This window comes from Hevea brasiliensis, chromosome 9 (assembly GCF_030052815.1).
Source record: "Hevea brasiliensis isolate MT/VB/25A 57/8 chromosome 9, ASM3005281v1, whole genome shotgun sequence".
Lineage (NCBI taxonomy): Eukaryota > Viridiplantae > Streptophyta > Magnoliopsida > Malpighiales > Euphorbiaceae > Hevea > Hevea brasiliensis.
The window spans coordinates 2,585,673-2,596,599 of NC_079501.1; positions in this window are offsets into that span (position 1 = coordinate 2,585,673).

Sequence of the window (10,927 nt, forward strand, 5' to 3'; positions counted from 1 at the left end):
TAAAAATTAAATAATAATTTTTCCTATTCATAAATAATGATCCGTTCCAAGTGAAAATTATTGGTCATGCATGAATCTTATAACAATTAAAAAAAAAACGACGCCATTTTAAAAAATAATCTCTCGTAACTGTTGTGATTGATTCTCAACTTGAATAACTGCCTTATTATATTAACTCTTATTGCTTACTTCAGTACCAATATTTCACCGGATTTTACAGAAAAATGAAAATGAAGTTTAACAATATCTTATTGTGTGAGAATGTTTAGCTGACACGCAGCAACCTCTTCAGATGGATGCATCCATCAACGGGGGTTTTGCATGACTACTTCCAGTCGAATTAGATTTGATTATCAAACTGCATGTAATTACCAGCAAACCACAAGCATAGGAGCGATTCTAAATTCCCTTCATTCCAACATTACCGCAAACAAGAGATGTATCATCAACAATGGAACAATACCTGTTAAGCTTCAAACAATATATATGCCGATGCAGCAGACGCATATTCAAGAATTTAAAGATGAGCGTGATTAATCACTTGAAGAAGTTAAAAGGTAGTAGTGAGGCCTCAGATATTTTCCCCAATTTCTGGGGAACCAAACAGATGGACGGATGACATTGCCGAAGACGGACACACTGGAGAGGAAGCAGCCCCGTGACGGCGCGACCGAATCACGCAGCGTTAAAAAAATAAAGGAAAATACCTGGAGCGTTTACCAATCATAGACGTAAACGTGGATAACGATATGGGCTCCTTGTCAACGGATCTGTGGGCTCCACTTTAAGTATAGAACAAAATATACACCCCAATTTTCGTTCTAGCAAACCCAGTCCACCTGTAAAGCACCGATCTAAAAAATAATAATTTAATTAAAAAAATAAATAAAAACGCAATTTAACCTAATTTATAATTGTATTCAGTTATTGAAATTATGTGTTACGCGTTATATTAAAACTATATTGCAAATGTAAAATTTACTTGATTTGCATATGAATTTTATATAGAAAATAATTTTAAATACATTTTAATGTTACACATCTTACGTTTTATTGGTATAATTTATTTTAGAAATTATCACATTATTAGTCTACAATATCTTTATGTTAATACTTATCTGTGTAAATTTTATTAAAATTTAAATTTTAAAAAAAATTATAGAATAATTTTATAAATTGTCTCTAAACTTTATCCTATATTTTACTTTCATCCTTAACTTTGATTTTTATCTATCATTATCCCAATGTATTTATTTATTATTTATCACTTTTCTCTGTCTTAATACACTTTTATCAGTTATTAATATTATTTTATAAAAGTAATATTATCTAATTATTTCTTTAATTTTTATATAAAAATTTTAAAATATACTTAAAATAGTAATGATTATAATTAATTATTGATAATTAATTATTAACCATTAAAAAAATAATAATTAACAATTTTAATATTGAATGGATAACTATAACTTTTAATTTTGATTCAAAATATTTATCATATTCTTAAGTTGGTGATTGAAAATTTAGAAGTTGATTTGATTTTAATGGGGCATGGATAATTGGTGTTGGCATTTGATTTCTTTAGGATAAAATGAAAAGCCCAGATAAACAAGTTGAAGGAAGCAAGCACAGCACAGACCCACCACAAAAATAAATCAACCACTATAGGGCATGAAATTGAAAGGTACCACTCGATGCGTTGCCTTGAGAACCAATCCAAGAACAATACCCCGAATAATTTGCTCTTAAATGAATCATGGCGGCATTGATTTTTATGGGGCATGGAAATTTGGACTTGTATTGGGCCATCAAGTTAACAGACTATTGGCCTTGTTTGTAAAAAATTATAAATTTATAAATAAATTAATATTTAATTTAATTTATAAATTAAAAAATTACTTAAAATTAATTAGAAATCATAAGTTATCCTTACTTATAAATTATTTATTTATTTTAAATTTATATTTAACTAAATATAAAATTATATTATTTTAATAATTTTTTAAAATATTAGTATTATTTTCATTTTAACAATCATAACATTATTCTCATCAAGTATTTTAAATAAATATTTAAAAGCCTGAGATGAGAAAGTGCTGATGCTGAGCCACCAACTTTCATCCCTTTTCACTCCAATTTAGAAGATTTGATAGGTTGGACCAAGCGTTCAATACACAAAATAAAATAAAATAAAATGAATAAAATATATGCACATTAAACAGAATTAAGCTAATTATTAAAAAAAATTAATTATTTTTCATTATTGATTAAGAAGAAATTCTATTATTACTTAATTCCATACAAAGTATAACTACATTGTTATGAAAAATAAAATAATTTCACATAAATTTACTATTCATCTTATTAGATTTTCATAAAATAATTTTTTTTTTGCAAATTAATTAATTACAAAAATTTTATTAATTTAATAAAAAATAAAGTTTTCTCCAATAAAAATTATGTATAATATTTATAAAAAAAAAAAGAGATGAACTATGTATGGTAAATTTTGTTAAAAATTTGTAAGAACAAGTTTAGGTTTATTAAATATTATTTATTAGATTTTTAAAAAATATTTTTTTTACTTTTTTTTTAAATTAATAAAATTTTTATAATTAACTACTTTACAAAAAAATATAATTATTTTACAAAAATCTCACAAGATAAATTGTAAATTTATATGAAATTATCTTATTTTTCATAATAAAGTAATTATACTTTATATGGAATTAGAAAGTGCCTTGATTAAGATATATTTTATTAAAAAAATATTTTAAAATTATTCATTTTAAATATATTAAATTGATGTAAAAAAATACATATTTAAAATTACATAAAAATCATTTTAATCACAAATATTAAAAAATAAAAAAAATTATTAATTTTGATAAGTTTTTATGTTTGATTATTGCTAAAGCAGCCATAATCACGTGTTATTAGTTTTTTTTTTAAATATAAATTCATTAATAATATTAAAAGTCTCATTATAAATAATTACAAAGGACATAACCCACACATGTATATTGGGGACAAATTTTAATAATTGTCCCCAAATTTTAGAGGTTGTACTAGAGCTATTCCTAAATTGAAAATATAATATAAAATTTTTAAAATTTTAAAATGTTGCACTAAATTTTTTTTACTGTAAATAACCAATTTATATAATTTAAAGTGATAATAATATGGACAAATTTCTTTGTTTAATGTGATAGTAACTTTTTTCATAAATTTATCATAAAAAAAATATTAGTCATATATGATAATGAAATGTCAGATATATATTAGTTTATTAGAGAAATTTTGTTTTCAAAAAATAATTTACGTTATTGCCATTCTAAATTGTCTAAATTAATTTATTACTTACAAACAAGTTATTAAGACTGTATAAAATTTTAAAGTTTAGAGAGTTTAATATCACATTTTTAAGTTAAAAAACCTATTTGTTACGGCCTCTAAAGTTTTGTTTATCAAACATAATATTAAACATTTATATTTAAAAATAATTTTGATAATAGATGTAAATATTTCAATTAATCACTAGTCTTTTATTTAATTTAGATGTTAAAATAACATCTATACAACTTTAATATTCTGCTAATTTTCCAAAAAATTGATATATATGACATAAGTAGGTGATTAAGTCAATGTACATTAATACAAGCATAGATCTTGATATAAAGCTATATTAATAGAATATATATATATATATATATATATATATATATATATATATATATATATATATATATAACAGAGTGGTGTTTTCTCTGTGCTGTTACATAGGATTATAAAACTATTATATTTATGCCACATAGTAATATTTAAAGTAGTCAAATTTTCTCATATGCTAAGTGGCAATGCCAAGTGACAATATTAAATTGAATTTATTGCTAGCAATATTTTTCTCTTCCCACATATGCCAATTATATTAAATTGAATTTATTACTAGCAATTTTTTCCCTTACCTCATTTGTCAATTTTATTGATAGTAATTTTTTTCCTTATTTAATTTTTAAGTTATAATCCAAATTTAACTTTTTAATGTATAAATATATATAAAAAAGATATTCAATATGTCTAAATACACATATTTTCTTTTTTATTAATATCAATGTTCAATTTATTGAGTATAATAAATCAAGAGAATAATATTCTATTATCTGTGATCCAAATTCTATCATTTATGAATTGTAATGATTCTTCAGACTTAAAGTGAGGCAAAGAAGTTACTGCAGGCCATGTGTTTTCATTTAGAGATCGTACTATAAACATATTATTAAATCAGCACTATAATCTCAAATTTATAAATCAAACACTAGGAAGATCCATCATAAGATTCACCTCAATAAATAAAACATGCATCCCATAGTATTAAAAATAAATAAATAAATAAATAAATGCAGTTTTATTTAACTGGCATTAGAATAAAATGATCATAGCATTGCAAAATAACAAGCGAAAAAAAAAAAAAACAATCTTCTTAGTAAGAAAGGTTTCTCATATTCTTTGAAAAATAAAGTTAAAATATTTTTCTTTTTAGAGAAATTAAGTAGAAAATCAACAATCCCAACAAGAAACATAGCACAGAACCGAGTGTAACAAAGTCAAATAAAAAAAAAACATAGCAAAATTATCATAAATAGTAGCAGAAGAAGTAGAATTCCAGAAAGAATCACAAGGGGGATTGTCATTTAAAAGTAAAACACTAATAAAATAAAAGGAGAAAAAGAAAAAAATGGTAACTACAAAAAAAACTCTGCATTTGAGGCTTAATCTTTTCAGTATTTTTCTAAAGAGTTGAAATATATAATTGTTATATAACTCCTCGATTTAAATATCTTTAAATTAAAAAAAAAAAAGAAAAATCAACATTAAATTTTATTTATATTTCCTAAATAGTTTTAATTAAATTTAATTTTCTTTAAAATATCTGTTCAAAATTAAAACAAATAATCAAGGATATTTGAATATTTGTGAGAAATTAATAATTGAATTTTTTTTAAAAGATGTCTAATTATCAAAGGTTATTTAAAAAAAAGATCAAAATTAAATTTTATCTATATTTCCTAAATAGTTGTAATATATAATTATTATATAACCTAATTTTCTAAGTATAATTCTTAATTAATATGATCTTTTAAATTTAAATAATTAAAATTTATTAATTACTATAATTAGGTTTAATTCCTTTAAAATATCTGTTTAAAATTAGAACTAAGAATAATGAGATATTTGATTTTTTTTTAGAAATTAATGATAAAAATTTTCATTAGGTGTAATTTTCATTAAAATATATGCTTTAAATTAAATTAAGGAATCAATGGATATTTAAATTCTCATGAGAAACTAATAATTGAAATTTTAAAAGTAATTAATATTTAATTTAAAAAAAAAGGTCAACTTAAATTTTATTTATATTTTTTAAATAGTTTTAATTAAATTTAATTTCTTTTAAAATATCTACTCTAAATTAGGACCAAGATTCGTGGTGATTAAGAGATATATATATATATACACACACACACCCCATAATTAGGTTTAATTTCCTTAAAAATATATGTTTAAAATTTGAACTAAGAATAATGAAATATTTAATTTTTTTTAAATTAATGATAAAAATTTTCATTAAGTTTAACTTCCTTTAAAATATATGCTCTAAATTAAAATCAGGAATCAGATGTATATTTTTAATTTTATATATATATACACACACACACCCCATAATTAGGTTTAATTTCCTTAAAAATATATATTTAAAATTAGAACTAAGAATAATGAAATATTTAATTGTTTTTAAATTAATGATAAAAATTTTCATTAAGTTTAATTTCCTTTAAAATATATGCTCTAAATTAAAATCAGGAATCAAAGATATATTTTTAATTATATATATATGTAACACCCCTATTTGCATAGCCTAGTATATATCACTATTCTGGTGACCGGTGTCAGTCCGGGTAATTTAGGGAATTAGAACTACACTTAAGACAACTAGATAAGCCCTGAACACAAATAATTAGAAATTGTCAATTAGTTAAGTATAAATAAGAAAAACAGAACACAATAAGTTAAATGAGTGGAGAGTCACAGTGATTGGTGACCTTCTCGGGAATGATTGCGAAATCGATTTAAACTCAAATTTCGAACCGTAAAATGTGACGCTGCGGTCCTTAGGACTATTGCGAACACAGTGGAAAAGAGAAAATCACAAAAAAAAATTGTTAAGCCAGTCAAATAATTAGGTCAGGGATCCGGAAAAAATATTGAATTATTTGCAAACCGGGTCGAACCGACGATGGGCAATTTGGTCAATTGACCCCTATAGCTGACTTCTGACCTAACTGTCCAATAAAATCGGAGAAATGAAAATTTCGGAATATAGAATTAAATTAAAGAAGAATGGAGAAATGAAAAAAAAAAAAAGTTTATTACATCATCCAAGTGACCCCACTATGACATCATAAATGATTTTAATTTATTGCAAATTTTGACTAAGTAAAACTTAAGATAATTATACATAAAACAAAGAAAAGAAAAAAAAAAATAAAATCATTTTATTTCTTTTTCTTCTTTTGACGTCCAAGCTCTCTCTCTCCCTCTCCATTATAAAACCACCATGGAAGCTTGATCTCAAGCTTGAGTTCACCCAACTTTACCTTACCTTGCCCCAAATTCTTCCATAAAAACTTGTTAGATCAACTTGATAAAGAGATTGAAGGAGAAAAAGGGAGGAGAAAAGGAAAGAATTGAGGAAGTGGAACTCCAAAGTTGAGGTAATAATTTAAATTGGAATTTTTAGTTTAAAACACATGTTTTGAGTTAATTTAACTTAAATTTCAACTTAAAAATCAAAAGAAAACATATTTGGAGGACCAAATAGAAATTCAGCTAGCTAGGGTTTAGGTTTGAGAATGGATGATTTTAATACAAATTATGAATTAGTTAAGTGTGATTGAGTGTATGAGAACTAAATATGCATTTATAATTCAACAAATGAATAAAACATGGAAGTTAGGGTTTTTGACCTAGGGTTTGGAAGACAAAAATTTGGAGAAATAGTCAAATGGTGTGTTTAACCTTGTTTGAGATGAAAAATGGTCATTTGTGATCAATTGATGTATATTGGAAGTGTTAGAATTAGGTTTAGATTCGGATTGGATGTGGGCAGTGTGCAGGCAGCATGACTAAGGTCCCTTTCAGGGACCAAAACTAAAAATTTACCAACCCAATTTGTGTGAGACCAATTGGGAATGAAACTAGACACAAAATGATACATTTTTCATTTAGGAATCATGCCCAAAACGTGACTAAAACCTAGTGAACAAACTGACCAAATCCAAATTAGGCAATCTGACCTGTACAAAAATGACCAAATGAATAGTGTTTGTTCATTTGGCCATAACTTGGGCTAGACAGGTCTAAATGACCTAAAATTTTACCAGTAAAAAGATGAGATATAGGTCTAAAACTTTTATGATTAACACAAACCCAAATTATGCAATTAACCAAGTCATTTAGCCACCCAAAGTTTGTGACTTAAAACTGCCAGAACCAGAATTTACTCAGAAAATCTGGTTAAGTCCAATCTGGCAGCCATGATTCAAATGGCTATAACTTGAGCTAAAAAATTCCAAATAGAGTGATTCAAAAAGGAGAATAAATTTAAGACAATAAGGAACAATTTCTATGAAGAAAACTTAGCCAAATTCTAACAGCAATATAACCAATGGAATAGTGAAACATAAGACATCAAAACTGAAAATTTGAAATTTTGCCTAAAAGACTTAAGTTTTGAGAAAACAACCAAAATAAACAAATTAGGTAACCAAAATGTAGTATGTGGGTGAAGTTGGAATTCCCATACCTATTAAGCTCTAAAAAGTCAATAAATTGACTTGAATAGTGAAGTGAATAGTAACCCCGAAATACAAATTTTAAAAAACGTCAAGTTTAGCATATTAAAGATACGTATAAGTAAATTTGAATTTATTTTTGGGTTTATGATGAGTTATGATACTGAAACACTGTGAAATTGTGTGTTTCAGTGGAAAAGAGCACAACATCAATAAGCTTTAAAATTCATTTAAAAAGTGCATGAAATGTGTATTATGCTTTTGCTTTGAATTGTTGAAAGTTTATTTGTGTATGTTTGAAATTGTAATAAATGTTTAGTAAATTATTAAGATAAGTTTTGAAACCACAGTGTCATTACCATATATTTGAACACCTCACTAGCATAACTTCTCCTTAACCTTTGGCTATTGAGATTATATTTATTTCGAATGGCATGATATAACTGTGTGTTTTTATGAAATGTGTTTTGAGACCTTTGAAATGAAATTATTTGGATTAAAATCATATAAATCATGTTTTGTATTTATTTCTCATGTTCAGTTTAATTTTTGAATAAGTATGATTTAAATTTTGTATAAAGGTTATTTTAGTATGTTGTGCACTACTGAGTCTTAGTACTCAGCGATGACTGTTATTACTGTCGCAGATATAGAGACTAGAGGAGCAGCAGAGTGAGCTGCTGAGGATTGTGGAGTGAGATTGTAAAAACTATTTTGATATATGTAAATGTATGTAACTATACGGACATGTAAAATTGGTTATAAGTAGTTGTATAAAACTTGTAATAAATTTTGATTTGATTTTTTCATAATGTAAATATTTAGAGTGATGTATATAAATTGTTTTATCTTTAATGAAATATGAATGGAAGTATTTTGTTTTAATTTGAATGAAATTGATTAATAGTATTTTGATGATTGTTGAATTTTGAAAATTGAAAAATGATGTTGAAATTGGTTGGAATGGTTGTGAAATTGATAAAGTTGTTGAGATAAATCATTGCAAGTGCTTTTTACAGGTATTTGAATAACTGTTTTCTCAAAATACAGACGGCACTCTGCCGAAATTTTTATAAAATTTGCGGAAAAATAAAATGGGACAAAAATTTTAACTAATTTTCAAACTCTAATTAAATATTTTTAATACTTAGTAGAAAATGCTCACCACTTATGAAAGTAAGAAAATTGTTTTAAAATCTCTTGTAGGGTACTTAATGAGTTATCGGTAGGTGAAGTTCGGTAGTTCATTAGGTATTCTACGGGATCATATAATGCCTTACAGAAGGGTAAGTTGTGACAATATATATATTTATAAAATGAATTATGGAAAAATGAAATGAAATAAAAATTTATTTTCATAGTTATGGTAAATAGGAAATTTATATCAATACTTAATTTTCACTTTTTTTTTATATTTTTTTATAGTATATTAATAAATAATTAATATTATTACTTTGGTTAATATTAATTATGTTATATTATTTTATTATCATTTAGAAAATTTAATTAATGATATAATTTTTTTAAATTATGATTAAGTTATTAATTCCCTAATTACGTGTATATAAGTTACAAATTATTTACTTGATTATTATTTTAATATTGTAATAAGTAGCTATTATTATTATTATTATTATTATTATTATTATTATTATGTAGAAACATCAATTTAATTAGATATAGGAAAAACTTTTTATTTTATATACATAAAGAGGTTATATTTAATAATTATATTAATTAATGTAATAAATTATTACCATTAGTTTTACCATTAATTATTTTTACTATTACCATTATTATCACAATTTTTATGGTTAACTAATTAAAAATATTATACATATTTTAATAATTTTATAAATTTCTTATTTAATTATTCTTAAATTTTTAATTATTTCATTTAATTATAAAAATTTAATAATTATATATATCTTAAAATTAATAAAATAATTTAAAATTATGTTATGAAAGTAGGCACATGGAAATAAATATTTTACTTTATTTCTCTCTCTCTTTTATATATTTAATAAATTTTAATTTACTTTAATATTATTTTATTTTTATTTTTCTTATTTTAGTATTCATTTAATAAAGACATATTTTTAATTATATATTGGATGCTATATAAAATGAATTGTGGAAAAATAAAATGAAATAAAAATTTATTTTTATAGTTATGGTAAGTAATAAATTTATATTAATATTTAATTTTCATTATTTTTTTGATATTTTTTATAGTATATTAATAAATAATTAATATTATTAATTTAGTTAATATTAATCATGTTATGTTATATTATTTTATTATTATTTATAAAATTTAATTAATGAAACAATTTCTATAAATTATGATTAAGTTATTAATTCCCTAATTATGTATATATAAGTTATAAATTATATAATTATTATATTTTAATATTATAATAAGTAGCTATATATTATTATTATTATTATTATTATTATTATTATTATTATAAATGTCTAGAAAAGTTTAATTTAATTAGAGTTAGGAAAAACTAAAAGTTAATCATATTAATTTATTAATTATACTCAATAAACACACATATGTTCATTTATATATATACTATATTCGCTTTCTGATAAAAAGGTTATTCAAATTTTATAAACCAAATTCATATAAAACAAATTCAATAAGATATAGGATTTTAAATTTGTCACATTCATAGCAAGTAGTAATTTTTAATTAAATTTATTGATAACAAATTTTCTATATTTTTTAAACAGTTGTGATATATAATTATTATATAATTTTATTTTTAAATATGAATCTTAATTATTTTGATCTTTCAAATTTAAATATAGAAAAACTATTGATTACTAAATATAATTGTCATTCATTACAAGTTTATTACTTTTTAATTTAAAAAGTCAATGTCAGTTATTTTAAAAGAAAGTTAAATATTTTTGAACATACTTGCTATATTAGTATTTAATTGTTAATTATTTGATAACTAAAGACATTTAATTTTAAAATTCAACTAATATTATAATGATTATCCAATTATTACTATAACTAAAAGTTTAATTTTCTTTAAAATATCTGTTCTAAATTAGAA